Source organism: Schistocerca piceifrons, chromosome X (genome assembly GCF_021461385.2).
Source record: "Schistocerca piceifrons isolate TAMUIC-IGC-003096 chromosome X, iqSchPice1.1, whole genome shotgun sequence".
Lineage (NCBI taxonomy): Eukaryota > Metazoa > Arthropoda > Insecta > Orthoptera > Acrididae > Schistocerca > Schistocerca piceifrons.
The window spans coordinates 51367731-51385960 of NC_060149.1; the positions used below are offsets into that span (position 1 = coordinate 51367731).

The window sequence follows — 18230 nt, forward strand, 5'->3', positions numbered from 1 at the left end:
TCAAGAATATGTCGTATTAGTGTTTTATAAGCGGTCTCCTTTATAGATGAACCACATCTTCCCAAAATTGTACCAATGAACCGAAGAAGACTATCTGCCTTCCCCACAACTGCCATTACATGCTTGTCCCACGTCATATCGCTCTGCAATGTTACGCCCAAATATTTAATCGATGTGACTGTGTCAAGTGCTACACTACTAACGGAGTATTCAAACATTACAGGATTCTTTTTCCTATTCATCTGCATTAATTTATATTTATCTATATTTAGAGTTAGCTGCCATTCTTCACACCAATCACAAATCCTGTCCGAGTCATCTTGTATCCTCCTACAGTCACTCAACGACGACACCTTCCCGTACACCACAGCATCATCAGCAAACAGCCACACATTGCTATCCACCCTATCCAAAAGACCATTTACGTAGATAGAAAACAACAGCGGACCTACCACATTTCCCTGGGGCACTCCAGATGATATTCTCACCTCCGATGAACACTCACCATTGAGGACAACATACTGGGTTCTATTACTTAAGAAGTCTTCGAGCCACTCACATATTTGGGTACCAATCTCATATGCTCGTACCTTAGTTAGGAGTCTGCAGTGGGGCACCAAGTCAAACGCTTTCCAGAAGTCAAGGAATATGGCATCCGTCTGATACCCTTTGTCCATGGTTCGCAAGATGATATGTGAAAAAAGGGCGAGATGCGTTTTGCAGGAGTGATGCTTTCTAAAGCCGTGCTAATGCATGGACAGCAACTTCTCTGTCTCAAGGAAATTCAGTATATTCGAACTGAGAATATGTTCGAGAATCCTGCAACAAACCGATGTTCAGGATATTGGTCTGTAATTTTGAGGATCCGTCCTTCTACCCTTCTTATATACAGGCATCACCTGCGCTTTTTTCCAGTCGCTCGGGGCTTTACGTTGGGCAAGAGATTCGCAGTAAATGCAAGCTAAGTAAGGAGCCAATGCAGTAGAGTACTCTCTGTAAAACTGAATTGGAATCCCGTCAGGACCTGGTGATTTATTTATTTTCTACCTATTCAGCTGCTTCACAACCACAGGGATGTCTATCACTATGTGCTCCATACGGGAATCTGTATGAGACTCAAACGGCAGTATGTTTGTACGATCCTCCTGCGTGAAAGTTTTCTCAAATGCTAAATTTAAAATTTCAGCTTTCGTTTTGGTGTCTTGCATTGCCAGGCCAGACTGATCAGTGAGTGACTGGATGGAAGCCTTCGACCTGCTTACCAATTTTACGTAAGACCAGAATTTCCTTGGGTTTTCAGCAAGATCTTTTGCTAAGGTATGACAGTGGTAGTGGTTGAATGCTTTGCGCATCGCTCTTTTTACAGCAGCATGAATCTCTACTAACTTTTGCCTGTCCTCATTCTCCCGACCTTTCTTGTACTGCGAGTGCAACTGTCTTTGCTTCCTGAGAATTCTCCGAATTGCGCCGTTAAACCACAGTGGGTCTTTTCCATCTGTAACCCACTTTTTCGGCACATACTTGTCCAATGCGTGATTTACAATGTGTTTAAAATTTGCCCATAATCCTTCCACATCCATCGTACCAGAAGTAAGTGAAGTCGATTCATTTACTAAGTGGGATGCTAACAACTGCTTATCTGCTCTTTCTAGTAAGAATACTCTCCTAGCCTTTTTGACCAACTTTTTAACTTTTGTAACCATAGTCATAATGACAACATCATGATCACTAATCCCTCTCTCAACACTTACACCGTCAATGAGGTCTGGTCTGTTCGTGGCTTCCAGATCTAAAATATTTCCATTACATGTTGGCTGTCAATTTAGCTGCTCAAGACAGTGTTTGGATAATGTGTTCAAAAGTAATTCACACGACGGCTTGTCTGTACCACCTGTAATGAATCCATAGATATCCCAGTCTATACTAGGTGGGTTAAAGTTGCCTACAACTAATATAGCATGATCCGGGTACTTCTGCTATAATACAAAACGTGCAGCCCTTCTTTGAACTTTTTCTGGGGTGAGGATCCCACACCGCGCAGCAGTATTCTAAAAGAGTATGGACAAGTGTAGTGTAGGCAGTCTCCTTAGTAGATCTGTTACATTTTCTGAGTGTCATACCAATAAAACGCAGTCTTTGGTTAGCCTTCCCCATAACATTTTCAATGCACTCTTTCCAAATTAAGTTGTCCATAATTGTAATTCCTAGGTATTTAGTTGAATTTATGGCCTTTAGATTTGACTGATTCATTGTGTAACCGATGTTTAATAAATTCATTTTAGCACTCATGTGGATGATCTCACTTTTTGTTATTTAGGGTCAACTGCCAATTTTCACACCATTCAGATATCTTTTCTAAATTGTTGTGATCTTATGATGCCTTTATTAGTCGATAAATGACACCATCATCTGCAAACAACCTAAGATGGCTCCTCAGATTGTCTCTTATGTAAATGAGGAACAGCAAAGGGCCTATACCACTACCCTGGGGAACGCCAGAAATCACTTCTGTTTTTCTCGATGACTTTCCATCAGTTACTACGAACTGTGATCTCTCTTATGGGAAATCACAAATCCAGTGACATAACTGAGATGATATTCCATAAGCACGCAATTTCACTACAAGCTGTTTGTGTGGTACAGTCTCAAAAGCCTCCTGGAAACCCAGAAACACGGACTCAAACTGAAATCCCTTGTCAATAGCACTCAACACTTCATGTGAATAAAGAGCTAGTTGTATTTCACAAGAACGATGTTTTCTAAACCCGAGTTTACTGTGTGTGTCAATAGACCGTTTTCCTCGTGGTAATTCTACATCTACATCCACATCCACATCCATACTCCGCAAGCCACCTGACGGTGTGTGGCGGAGGGTACTTTGAGTACCTCTATCGGTTCTCCCTTCTATTCCAGTCTCGTATTGTTCGTGGAAAGAAGGATTGTCGGTATGCTTCTGTGTGGGCTCTAATCTCTCTGATTTTATCCTCATGGTCTTTTCGCGAGATATACGTAGGAGGGAGCAATATACTGCTTGACTCTTCGGTGAAGGTATGTTCTCGAAACTTCGACAAAAGCCCGTACCGAGCTACTGAGCGTCTCTCCCGCAGAGTCTTCCACTGGAGTTTATCTATCATCTCCGCAACGCTTTCGCGATTACTAAATGATCCTGTAATGAAGAGCGCTGCTCTCCGTTGGATCTTCTCTATCTCTTCTATCAACCCTATCTGGTACAGATCCCACACTGCTGAGCAGTATTCAAGCAGTGGGCAAACAAGCATACTGTAACCTACTTCCTTTGTTTTCGGATTGCATTTCCTTAGGATTCTTCCAATGAATCTCAGTCTAGCATCTGCTTTACCGACGATTATCTTTATATGATCATTCCATTTTAAATCACTCCTAATGCGCACTCCCAGATAATTTATGGAATTAACTGCTTCCAGTTGCTGACCTGCTATTTTGTAGCTAAATGATAAGAGAGCTATCTTTCTATGTATTTGCAGCAGATTACACTTGTCTACATTGAGATTTAATTGCCATTCCCTGCACCATGCGTCAATTCGCTGCTGATCCTCCTGCATTTCAGTACAATTTTCCATTGTTACAACCTCTCGATACACCACAGCATCATCCGCAAAAAGCCTCAGTGAACTTCCGATGTCATCCACAAGGTCATTTATGTATATTGTGAATAGCAACGGTCCTACGACACTCCCCTGCGGCACACCTGAAATCACTCTTACTTTGGAAGACTTCTCTCCATTGAGAATGACATGCTGCGTTCTGTTATCTAGGAACTCTTCAATCCAATCACACAATTGGTCTGGTAGTCCATATGCTCTTACTTTGTTCATTAAACGACTGTGGGGAACTGTATTGAACGCCTTGCGGAAGTCAAGAAACGCGGCATCTACCTGTGAACCCATGTCTATGGCCCTCTGAGTCTCGTGGACGAATAGCGCGAGCTGGGTTTCACACGACCGTCTTTTTCAAAACCCATGCTGATTCCTACAGAGTAGATTTCTAGTCTCCAGAAAAGTCATTATACTCGAACATAATATGTGTTCCAAAATTCTACAACTGATCGACGTTAGAGATATAGGTCTATAGCTCTGCACATCTGTTCAACGTCCCTTCTTGAAAACGGGGATGACCTGTGCCCTTTTCCAATCCTTTGGAACACTACGCTCTTCTAGAGACCTACAGTACACCGCTGCAAGAAGGGGGGCAAGTTCCTTCGCGTACTCTGTGTAAAATCGAACTGGTATCCCATCAGATCCAGCGGCCTTTCCTCTTTTGAGCGATTTTAATTGTTTCTCTATCCCTCTGTCGTCTATTTCGATATCTACCATTTTGTCATCTGTGCGACAATCTAGAGAAGGAACTACAGTGCAGTCTTCCTCGGTGAAACAGCTTTGGAAAAAGACATTTAGTATTTCGACCTTTAGTCTGTCATCCTCTGTTTCAGTACCATTTTTGTCACAGAGTGTCTGGACATTTTGTTTTGATCCACCTGCCGCTTTGACATAAGACCAAAATTTCTTAGGATTTTCTGCCAAGTCAGTATGTAGAACTTTACTTTCGAATTCATTGAACGCCTCTCGCATAGCCCTCCTCACACTACATTTCGCTTCGCGTAATATTTGTTTGTCTGCAAGGCTTTGGCTATGTGTGTGTTTGCTGTGAAGTTCCCTTTGCTTCCGCAGCAGTTTTCTAACTTGGTTGTTGTACCACAGTGGCTCTTTTCCATCTCTTACGATCTTGCTTGGCACATACTCATCTAATGCATATTGTACGATGGTTTTGAACTTTGTCCACTGATCCTCAACACTATCTGTACTTGAGACAAAACTTTTGTGTTGAGCCATCAGGTACTCTGAAATCTGCTTTTTGTCACTTTTGCTAAACAGAAAAATCTTCCTACCTTTCTTAATATCCCTATTTACGGCTGAAATCATCGATGCAGTAACCGCTCTATGATCGCTGATTCCCTGTTCTGCGTTAACTGTTTCAAATAGTTCGGGTCTGTTTGTCACCAGGAGGTCTAATATATTATCGCCACGAGTCGGTTCTCTGTTTAACTGCTCAAGAACATAATATATTTTCCAAAAGCCTGCTGCATATCGATGTTAACGATATGGGCCTGTAATTAAGTGGATTACTCCTACTACCTTTCTTGAATGTTGGTGTGACCTATGCAACTTTCCAGTCTTTGGGTACGGATCTTTCGTCGAGTGAACGGTTGTATATGATTGTTAAGTATGGAGCTAACGCATCAGCATATTCTGAAAGGAACATAATTGGTATACAGTCTGGACTAGAAGGCTTGATTTTGTTAAGTGATTTAAGTTGCTTCACTAATCCGAGGATATTTACTTCTACGTTACTCATGTTGGCAGCTGTTCTTGATTTGAATTCTGGAATATTAACTTCATCATTTTTGTGAAGGCATTTTGAAAGGCTGTGTTTAGTAACTCTGCTTTGGGAGCACTGTGTTCGATAGTATCTCCATTGCTATCGAACAGAGAAAGCATTGATTGTTTCTTGCAGCTAACATACTTCACATACGACCAGAATCTCTTTGGATTTTCTGCCAGGATTCGAGATAAAGTTTCATTGTGGAAACTGTTATAAGTATCTCGCATTGAAGTCTGCACTAATTTTCGAGTTTCTGTACAAGATCACCCAGCTTGGGGATTTTGCGTCTGGTAAATTTGGCGTGTTTGTTTCGTTGTTTCTGCAACAGTGTTCTGACCCGTTTTGTGTGCCAAGGAGGATCAGCTCCGTCATTTGTTAATTTATTTGGTATAAGTCTATCAATTGGTGCCGATATTATTTCTTTGAATTCAAGACACATCTGGTCTATAGTTATATTTTTAATTTGGAAGGAGTGGAGATTGTCTCTCAGGAACGCGTCAAGTGAATTTTTATCTGCTTTTTTTTTTTTTTTTTTTTTTTTTTTAATAGGTACATTTTTCTTTTATTTTTGGAGGATTTGGGGGTTACAAAAGCAAAAAAATGCATGAATGCAATGATGTATCAGTGTGCACAATGGGCTGATGCCACACACATTGTGGGCGGTTGAATGGTCTGTGTTAAAGATAGGCTGGTAATGCAACATGGGATTCGAGCACAGGACGTAGCATATTAGAACAGAGAAATGCATATGTTTGTCTGCTAGCTTAAGTTGACTTTAATGAAGCAATTTTTGGTGTTGATGAGATGAGGGTGTTTTGAATTGTCATTGCGTCAAATACTGGAAGAGATCAGGCCTGAATTAGGTCTAAGTGGACAAGGACATTTTGAGATTTGGATCGGGCAGGGGGGCATGCACGGATAGTCAAATGGTAAAGGCGACCGCTCAGGAATCGGAAGTTTGAGTCCCAGTCCAGCATAAATTTGCTTATGTCGCAGTTGGTTAATAGATCTATACACATTGCAGCTGACATAATGAAATGTACATTCAACAAATAATTTCTGAATAATAATTCATACAGCTGCTGATTGTCAAATGACTGGCACTCCCTCAGGGTTTGACCAAAGTTCCTTTTACTTCTGAAGACTTCTCTCCATTCAGAATGACATGCAGTGTTCTGTTTGCTAGAAACTCTTCAGTCTAGTCACACAATTGGTCTGATATTTTGTACACTCAAATTTTTTTTTCAATAGATGGCAGTGTGGACATGGACACGTATAGAAGGCTTACAGAAGTCAAGGAACACGCATCCACCTGGGCGCCAGTATCTGCTGCTTTCGGAGTTTCACAGGATCGTTTTTGTCGTATCCTATGTTGATTCCTGCAGGGGAGATTTTCAGTCTCCAGAAATGTCATACTACACAAGTGCAGAACATGTTCCAAAATTCTACAACAGGCCAACATAAGAAATACGAGTCTACACTGAGGTGACAAAAGTCTGAGATACCTCCTAATATTGTATGGGACCTCCTTTTGCTCAGTGTAGTGCAACAACTCAGTATGGCATGGACTCAAAAAGTCATTGGAAGCCTTCTGCAGAAATATTGAGCCATGCTGTCTCTATGGACGTCAATACATGAAAAAGTATTGCTGATGTAGGATTTTGTACACGAACTGACCTCTTGATTATGTACCATAAATGTTTGATGGGATTCATGTTGGATAATCTGGGTGGCCGAATCATTCACTTGAATTGACCAGAATGCTCTTCAAACCAGTCACGAACAATTGTGGCCTGGTGACATGACACATTGTCATCCATAAAAATTCCATTGTAGTTTGAGAACATGAAATTTATGAATAGCTGCAAATGGTCTCCAAGTAGCTGAATATATAACCATTTCCAGTCAATGTTTGGATCAGTTCGAACAGAGGATCCAGTCCACTCCATGTAAATACAGCCCACACCATTACGGATCCACCACCAGTTTGCTCAGTACCTTATTGACTATCTGGGTCCATGGCTTCATGGGGTCTGCTTCCGACCATCAGCTCTTACCAACTGAAATGGGGACTCATCTGACTGAGCCACTGTTCTCCAGTTGTCTAGTGTCCAACTGATGTAGTCACAAGCCCAGGAGAGGTGCTGCAGGCAATTTCATGCTGTCAACAAAGGCACTCGTATCGGTTGTCTGCTTCCATAGCCCCTTAACATCAAATTTCACCACATTATCCTAACAGATATGTTCAATGTACATTCCACATTGATTTACGTGGTTATTTGACACTGTTGCTTGCTCTATGCAAATGCCACTACTCTTGTGGTCATTAAGTGAAGGCTGTTGGCCACTGTGTTGTCTGTGGTGCAAGATAATTCCTGAAATTCAGTATTCTCGGTACACTCTGGACACTGTGAATTGCAGAATATTGAATTCGCGAACGATTTCCAAAGTGGAATGTCCCATTCATCTAGCTCCAAATATCATTCCACGTTCAAAGTCTTTTAATTTGCACTGTGCAGGCATAATCACATTGGAAACCTGTTCACGTGAATCACCTGAGCACAAACGACAAATCTGCCAATGCACTGCCCATTTATACCTTGTGTATGCTATACTACCACCATCTGTATGTGTGTATACCACTATCCCACGACTTTTGTCGTCTTAGTGTATAGTATTGTGTGTCTGTTCGATAATTATTCTATAAACATGAATGATCTGTGCTCAGTCATTAGGAATGCTTCACTCTTCTAGAGCCCCGTGGTACACTGCTACTAGAAGAGGGTCAAGTTCTTTCACATACTCTGCATAGAATCAAATTGTTGTCCCATCAGGTCCAGTGGCCTTTCCTCTGTTAAGTGATTTAATTTGCTTTACTAGTCCGTTCACTTATTTCGATACCAGCCATTTTGTCACCTGTGCAATGATATAAAGGATGTACTACAGAGTGATCTCCCTCTGATTAGATTAGATTAGATTTACTTTCATTCCAATTGATCCATAGTAAGGAGATCCTCCAGCATGTAGAACACGTCAGAAAAACAATAATACATGACAAATATTTACAACTCAAATAAATAAGCTAATGTACCATTCCACATGTCCCAAGTGGAATGATCATCATTTTTTTAAATGAACACTATACAAAAGAATCACTTTACAAACACTAATGCACTGAATTTAAAGTAAACAAAGTTTTTTTTTATTTATAAGGTAATAAACATGTAATAGAACTACTATAATACTTATTTCACACTTATATATCTAAAAACAAAGACGGTGTGACTTACCAAATGAAAGTGCTGGCAGGTCGACAGACACACAAACATACACACAAAATTCTAGCTTTCGCAACAAACTGTTGCCTCATCAGGAAAGAGGGAAGGAGAGGGAAAGACGAAAGGATGTGGGTTTTAAGGGAGAGGGTAAGGAGTCATTCCAATCCCGGGAGTGGAAAGACTTACTTTAGGGGGAAAAAAGGACGGGTATACACTCACACACACACACACACACACACACACACACACACACACATATCCATCCACACATATACAGACACAAGCAGACATATTTAAAGACAAAGAGTTTGGGCAGAGATGTCAGTCGAGGCAGAAGAGGCAAACTGACATCTCTGCCCAAACTCTTTGTCTTTAAGTATGTCTGCTTGTGTCTGTATATGTGTGGATGGATATATGTGTGTGTGTGTGTGTGTGTGTGTGTGTGTGTGTGTGTGTGCGCGAGTGTATACCCGTCCTTTTTTCCCCATAAGGTAAGTCTTTCCGCTCCCAGGATTGGAATGACTCCTTACCCTCTCCCTTAAAACCCACATCCTTTCGTCTTTCCCTCTGCTCCCTCTTTCCTGATGAGGCAACAGTTTGTTGCGAAAGCTTGAATTTTGTGTGTATGTTTGTGTTTGTTTGTGTGTCTGTCGACCTGCCAGCACTTTCATTTGGTAAGTCACACCATCTTTGTTTTTAGATATATTTTTCCTACGTGGAATGTTTCCCTCTATTATAACCATATCATTATTTCACACTTATTTACAATGAACACATTACTGCATGGAAATTGTGCAGAAGTTATATTGTGTATATGTATACAAATCAGTTGGTTCTACTGAGAAATTCATCAATGGAGTGGAAGGAGTTGGCCACCAATAAATCCTTTAGGCTTCTCTTAAACTGAATTTCACTGGTTTGTTAAGCTTTTTATTGCTGCTGGCAAGTTATTGAAAATGTGTTTTACTGAATAATGCAAACTTTTTTGTACAAGAGTAAGTGACTTTAAATCCTTGTGAAGATAATTCTTATTTCTAGTGTTGATTCCATGAATTGAGCTGTTGGTTTGAAAAAGTGATATATTTTTAATGACAAATTTCTTTAAGGAATAAATATATTGTGAAGCAGTAGTTAGTATCTCTAGTTTCCTAAACAGGCTTCTGCAGGATGTTCTTGAGTTCACACCACATATAACTCTTACTGCACATTTTTGTGCCCAGAAAACTTTAGCTTGGCTTGATGAATTACCCCAAAAAATAATCCCATATGACATTATGGAATGAAAGTAATCATAATATGCCAACTTTTTCATTTTTATATCCCCTATATCTGACACAATTCACATTGCAAATAGAGATTTGCTAAGACACTTCAGCAGTTCTGTGGTGTACTCCTCCCAGTTGAATTTATTATCAAGCTGTAATCCCAAGAATTTAACACTGTCCACTTCTTCTATCTGCTTGTCATTGTATGTTAGGCATATACTCGTGGGACACCCCTTACAAGTTCTGAACTGAATGTAGTGTGTTTTTTAAACATTTAGTGACAAAGAATTGGCTAGGAACCGATGATTAATGTCCACAGATATTTTATTAGCCGATATTTCTAAGACTACACTTGATTTGCCATTTATTGCAATGTTTGTATCATCGGCAAACAAAACGAACTTGGCATCTGGTAATGTTACTGATGAAAGGTCATTGATATACACAAGAAAAAGTAAGGGCCCTAAAATGGAACTTTGTGGGACCCCACATGTAATTAGTTCCCAGTTGGATGATGCCTAATAACACTCTTTGTTTACTACCAGAGATATAAGATTTGAACCATTTTGCAGCATTTCCGGTTACACTATAATATTCTAATTTACTTAAAAGGATATTGTGATTTACACAGTTAAACGCCTTTGACAGATCACAAAATATTGCAGTTGCCTGCAATTTTTTGTCTAATGAATTAAGCACATTTTCACTGTAAGTGTAGATAGCCTTCTGAATATCAGAACCCTTTAGATATCCGAACTGTGACTTTGACAGTATGTTATTTGAGATAAGATGGTTATAAAGCCGGTTGTACATTACTTTTTCTAAAATTTTTGAGAATGCTGGCGAAACTGACATGCGACAGAAATTTGATGCTATTTCTTTATCTCCCTTCTACTTACTTACTTACTTTCTGTGTCCGGAACTAGACTTCAGACTTCCAAAAATCAGCAGCCAATATGGCCTTGTCATTCGCCTACCATAAGTCATTCATTGTGCAGGGCTGGTCCAAATATGGACAGATAAGCAGGTGTTGAGGATCCTGGACAGAACCACACAGACAGTGTGTGTTCTCATTCTCTTCTAGGAAACCCCATTGCTGCAGGTTTGTCTTGCACTTTCGCACCTCTACCCTCATATGGTTTAGGGTTCTCCAGACTGTATGGTAGGTCTCCACCAGGCGCCAGTTCTTCTTTTACATCTTTATGGGGGTTTCTCAGGTCGATTTCCCACCTTTTCAAACGATTCTCTGCAGCTGACCCTTCCAGGGCTCGGGTACGTGACAGGAAACTCTTCCTCAAACAAAGCCATTAGTCAGCAGGCTGGTGTCCATATAAAGGATGACGCATGTCCTTTTCTTGCTTGGTTTTTTCGGCTTCGGCAGCGATGTCACGTCGTATGTTGGGCGGTGCGATCCCCATGATTAAGTACATCTTGTGCACTGGGGTTGGCCTCACGCATCCGGTAACAACCCGTGTCATTTCATTCACCACGACATCAACTTTTCTCGCGTGTGTTGATGCAGACCATACTGGAGTGGCGTATTCCATGGCTGACACACTGAGCGCAAGGGCTGGAGTTCTCAGGACTTTCGGGTTAGCACCCCAGGATTCGCTGGTTAGTTTGCTGATGATGTTTCTAGTTGAGACTTTTTCCCTTGTGGCATTACAATGATGTTTATAGGTCAGTGTGTGATCCAACGTGACACCTAGATATTTGGGCATTTTACAATGCTTGAGACGTTCACCTCTCCATATTACATTTAATTCACGATTTGCCTCCCTGTTCTTTAAATGGAATGCTCAGACCTGCATCTTAGAAAGGGTTTGGCCTTAGGTGGTTTGCCTCATAATACTTGGAGAGAGCTTCCAAGGTACTGGTTAATTTCTCCTCTACATCCATAAAGTTGGGCTGCAACTGCAGTGTCATCGGCGTACATAAATTGGCGCATGATGTTTGGCACTGGTTGGTTATCTGTGTATATATTATACAGAGCTGAGAGCTGAGGTAGGCCATTCCTCTGATTTCTCCACCTGCTCTTCTTGCCCTGGAGACAGATGAGAAATCTCCTATTATGCAGGAAAGTACCTATCAGTGACGTTAAATGGTAATCTGTTGTCACATTATATACTTTCCTAAGGAGCCTCCAATGGTTTACAGTATCATATGCAGCTGAAAGGTCTATGAATGCCACTCCCATGATCTCTTTCCTCTCAAACCCATCCTCGATATGTTGGGTCAGGTTCAGGACTTGACCGCAGCATGATTGGCCTGTTCAGAAACCTGTCTGCCTTGGGATGATCTGTTGTTCCAAGACGCTTTCTATGCAACTTAGCGTCAGGCGTTCCAAGATCTTAAAACAGTGGCATAAGAGAGACACAGATCAGAAGTTTTTTGGATCATCAGAGTCCTTTCCTGGTTTCAGAATGCAACCACTCGGGCCTTCCTCCACATCTTTGGAATATGGAGCCTTTCTACACATGTGTTTATCAAATCTAGCTGTAACTGTAGGGTATTACTGCCAAAGTTTTTAATTTGCTCTACTATAAGTTCATCAATACCAGGAGCTCTGTTAATCTTCAAGTTGGAAATGGCTGCAGTAAGTTCTGACATTGTAAATGGTGCCTTGAGGTGATGATTTTCCTCTGCTGGATCATGTGCTAATGGTTCCTGGTACTTTCTGCTGTGGATTTTGCCATTCATAAGGAGTGTAGTGGCGACTTGGTCTGCCGTGACATTAGTAAATTTATCATTTGACTTTGTGGCGTCACCATTAAGGTTCTTTAACAGTTTCCAAGCCCACCTACTGTTCACTTTCATGTCCTGGTTCTCCACAAGGTCACACCATTTGGCTTTGCGGTTCTCAGCTATGACTGACATGAGTTCATCGACTGCTAGAAGTGTCTCATCATCAAATGGGTCGTTATCACAGAGCTTCTGGTGTCTTTCCAGTAGTGGCTTTGCATCCTCAGACAGTCCCGTAATATACTGTGTTCTGCATCCTCATGGTATTTTTTTCCTAGACACCTTCTGAATGAGTTTGACAAAAGAGTTGTACATCTCAGGTTGTGAGGGATTTTTGTTATTTCTACATCAATGAGCTCTCTAAATTTCTTCCATTTGGCCTTTTTAAAATTGAACCTTCTTTTGAAAGGAACTTGTTCAGGCTTAACAACTGCATTGACTGTGCAAATTATGGGCCGATGCTGCGTATGGGGAATTGGCTCCCCAATCAGTTTTCCACATTGGGCAACGAGTTTCTTGCTAACAAAGATGTTATCGGGATTGTACCCTTTCTTCCATCTGCCACTATTAAAGGAGCTTGGCAGTTTTGGGTCATGTATGAGCAGTAGATCGTGTACCTCAGTCCAGGTCTCTAGTTCCACTCCACTGCTGTTAGTTTCTTTATAGCCCCATGTAGTGCTCTGACAATTGAAATCACCCAATACAAAATTGAAGTCTTGGTAACTGAAATTGCCAGGCTCAGTAAAGACAAAATCTGATTCTGGGGGTTTGTACACATACTGCTGAGTTTGAATGGTTAATACCTCAATGTCTTCAGAATGAGATTTTCACTCTGCAGCGGAGTGTGCGCTGATATGAAACTTCCTGGCAGATTAAAACTGTGTGCCCGACCGAGACTCGAACTCGGGACCTTTGCCTTTCGCGGGCAAGTGCTCTACCATCTGAGCTACCGAAGCACGACTCACGCCCGGCCCTCACAGCTTTACTTCTGCCAGTATCTCGTCTCCTACCTTCCAAACTTTACAGAAGCTCTCCTGCGTTCGCAGGAGAGCTTCTGTAAAGTTTGGAAGGTAGGAGACGAGATACTGGCAGAAGTAAAGCTGTGAGGGCCGGGCGTGAGTCGTGCTTCGGTAGCTCAGATGGTAGAGCACTTGCCCGCGAAAGGCAAAGGTCCCGAGTTCGAGTCTCGGTCGGGCACACAGTTTTAATTCTGCCAGGAAGTTTCACCTCAATGTCTTGTCTGTCAGTCAGTGATGCAGTAGTGACTCTCCCTTCTTAAACAGTGGCTTAACTTCAGCATATTTCAACCGTTCAGGAAATATTCCACTGATAAACGACTGGTAACACAGATAGCTTAATGTGTTACTTAACTCAGAATCACATTCTTTAATTAACTTTGTTGATATTTCATCATACCCACTAGATGTTTTTTATTTTGAAGATTTTATGATGGACATCATTTCTGCTGGGGTAGTGAGGGTCAAATTCATATTATGGAAGTTACTTGAAATGTCTGGTCTGAGGTATTCCATAGCAGCATCTACAGAACTTGACAACCCCATCTTTTCAGTAACAGTTATAAAATGTTTGTTAAAAAGTTCTGCAACACTACACACATCTGTCACCAATGTATCATTTACTCTTAATCTTATTTGTCCCTTTTCATATCTGGTTCTACCGCTCTCCTCCTTAACTATATCCCATATTGTCTTTATTTTGCTATATGATATGACTATCTTTTTCTTGTAATATATTTGCTTTGATGCCCATATTACAGTCTTTAATATGTTGCAGTATTTCTTGTAATGTGCTATAGCATAAACATCAGAACTGTTTCGGATTGACAGATAAAGTTTTCTTTTTGTTTTACAAGATACTCCTATTCCTTGAGTAATCCATGGCTTCTTTGTAGACTTTGCTAAAACCTTGGTTAGCAAAAGTGTTATATTTTTCATTCATGTCATGAGCACTGTAAACATCACTCCAGTGAATGTCTCTGAGAAGTGTCCTAAAATAATCAATTTTTGGCTTATTTGATTACCCTCTTAATCTCAGACTTAACAGATTTTATATCCTGTTCAGTATCAACATTTAACAGAAGGAACTGCATGTCATAGTCTGAGAGGCCATTGACTATTGGTTTTGTAATATAATTTTGTTCATTGGATTTTTTAATAAAGATATTATCAATGGCTGTTTGTGAGCAATTGGCTACCCTAGTAGGGAACTTTACAGTGTAAATTAAATTGAATGATAGTGTTACTAACTCAAATAAGTTCTTATTGGGAGAGTCTTTAAGGAAATCTACATTGAAATCACCAGCAACCACTATTTCTTTGTTTTTGGTTGTTAAATGGGCCAGTACAGCTTCAAGGTGGTTTATGAACAGATTAAAGTTACCTGCAGGTGTTCGATATACACTTAATATTATGAGGGATTTTTTGTAAAATTCTGCTTCTGTTGCACATGCTTCCATATGCTGTTCTAGGTAAAATTTATGAATGTCCATGTTCCTAAATTTATGACAGTTCCTGATGAATGTGGCAACTCCTTTCTACATTTGTGCTCTACGAAAGTGAGATGCTAACCTAAACCCTGTAACACTGAAAAGTTCTATACCAGTGGTCACATGATGTTCAGAGAGGCAAATTATGTCAGCTGGGTTTGATGACTCTAGTTCATCTATGCAGATAATTAATTCATTAATTTCATTTCTCACTCCTCGAATATTTTGATGCAATAAAGATAGCTGACTTTTCACATTGACTGAGTTAAAATTGGGTAGAGTTGAAATATCTGCTGACTGTTGAAAATTCTTAACCAATACCTTTTTATGCTGATGTGATAAGCTAGAATTATGTTTTTTGGTTTCTTTCTCAAACTGAAGTCTTGTCTCAGTCCTAATCTCTCTTAAAATTTGGTTTCTTTCTGTCCTCCCTACCCTAAAAAAGGGTCTTTTCTGAACCTTATAACCACTGGTATTTTATCACTCATGACAATGCCTCCCCCCTTTAACTTTCCTGCTATTTTATCAGCCAGTTTACCCTTCCCATTCCTGTTGAGGTGAAGGCTATGCCTAGTATAATCCCACCTATTGAGAGAATCAACAGGAACCACACCAATGTGTGACCCTGCACCTGACATAAGCAGCTGTTTCAACTCCAAATTAATTCTCTTGACAGAAGAGTTCAAATGAGGTCAGTCATGGCACCCAAGAACAGATACAAACTCAACACTAGTATGCTTCGATGCATACTCAACACTAGTATGCTTCGATGCTGATTCAATCTTTACCAGGTCACACTGTATACTGTACCCAGGATCTCTGTCAATACTATTACCTGCCCCACCCACTATAATCACAGTGTCTTCCTTAGTGAAATCCTTGCAAAGTGATCCTAAATCCTCTGTCACCTGCTCCAGACAAGCACTAGGTTTAAAAAAATTGGTGATCTAGTATTCTGATCCTAGTTCATCCTGCAAAAGTTGGCCAACACCTCTTCCATGAGAACTACCTAACAACAACATTTTCTTTCTCTTTACTGATTTCCCTACATTCTTACTTTTCAATTTGCTGCTGAAAATTTGTTGTGCCCTGTCTACGCCTGCAACTGCTTGAGGTTCACCAGCTTCTAACTGAAGCAACAGGTCAAATCTATTTTCCACATTCACTGTGAAGCTGTCAAAGTTCTAGGCCTGTTCCTCCTGTTGCCTGTTGCCACTTCCACCTCTCTTTACCCTTCTCCCTCCTTAACCTGTCAAGATCTCCCCTGACCTTGTCTAACTCAGCCTGAAGGGCAGCCATTTTCCCCTCCTGTTCTAGCATCTTCCTATCTCTACTACATATCCTACAAAACCACTGATGAGTCTCATTTACTTCCCCTATTCCCACGCCACTACAGTCACCCACATGGAAAAAATTAGCATCCATCACACGAAAGCCCCAACCTAACAATTCTACGGCAAGTGAAGCACTTTCCACTCATGATAAACGTAATAGTTTATTAAGAATAAGTCAGTTAAATTACAGATAAACACAAAAATATGGTTCCACAAATTTGGCCTATACGCAACTGCGTGTAAACAAAAACAACAGTGCAAAGTTTCTGAAACAACAACTTAAATTTTAAACTACTTTCCGAAAGTGTGAGTAAATTAATGAAGAGGCACGCTACAGTTATATTGCTGGAGAGAGCAAAGAACAACTAAACGAAATTCTATAGATTTGCTGCGGCAAAACGTAAACAGAAAATATGACTGTACGATCTTTTTGCGTTTTCTGATATATTACGTAAAGAGAAATGAAACCTTTAATGATACATTTAAAAGGCACACTAATACACCTATTTACCACATAGTCAGTACTAAACTATATGTTTTTATAATCTAAAATGATATTAGAACAAATAAGCCCTCAGTCACAAATAATAAGTCAAAATTGACCAGGTTTCAATGATACTATGAGCGTCATCTTCAGAATTAAACTAACTATTCTAAAACATAATAGGTATATAAGACATTAATAAACTAAAGTGTGTACTGACTGGAAAGAGATGCAGTACTTACAAGTCACATTCAGTCTTTCCAGCTTAGATTTTTTTTAGGATGTGACTTGTAAGTATTGCATCTCCTTCCAGACAGTACACACTTTAGTTTATTAATGTCTTGTGTACCTATTATGTTTTAGAATAGTTAGTTTAATTCTGAAGACGACGCTCATAGTATCGTCGAAACCTTGTCAATTTTGACTTAATATTTGTGACCAAGGGCTTATTTGTTCTAATATAATTCTGACACGGTCACTGAACCTTAGCAGCTATGTTCAAAGTTTTATAATCTAAAATGACTTATCTGTAAGAGAACACCAAAACTCACTTTAGTCACCTGGCTACAGGGCTGCCTCTGTGAAACAGTCTTGGAAAAAGACATTTAACATTTCGCCCATTTCTGTGTCATCTTATGTTTCAGTCTGAGTGTGGTCACAGAATGTCCAGACAGAAGGCTTGGACCTGTTAAATCAAAAACATCACACCAAAACTGTTAGGATTTTCTGTCGAGTTGGTAGACAGAATTTTGCTTTTGAATTCATTGAAGCTTCACACATGACTTTCTTTTTTTGCTTCGTTTCATTTTTATTTGTCTTTGAGACTTTGGCTACATTTAACTTTGCAGTGAAACTCTCTTTGTTTTCATAGAAGATTTATAACATGGCTGTCGAACCATGGTGGTCTTTTCTTTCTCTCACAATTTTGCTCAGCACATATCTGTCTAAAACGTATTGTACAATGCTCTTGAACTTAAGCCATTGATACTCAACATTGCTAGTTCAGGAGATGAAATTTTCATGCTGAAATCTGTTTCTGGTCGCTCTTGCTAAGCAGAAAGATCTTCCAAACTTTCTTTATATTCTTATTTGTGGCTGTATTCAGTGAAGCTGTAACTGATTCCCTATTCTGCACTAACCGAGTCAAAATGTTCAGGTCTGTTTGTCATCAGCAGCTCTAAAATGTTACCTACACCAGCCTGC

General features: G+C 40.2%; 1 protein-coding gene across 1 annotated transcript in view; it reads left to right on the forward strand.

Annotated features, from left to right (window-relative positions):
- The window catches only part of LOC124721847 (vinculin), a 302703-nt gene that overhangs the window by 151440 nt on the left and 133033 nt on the right, over positions 1 to 18230 (forward strand). The gene's annotated exons all lie outside the window — the stretch shown is intronic.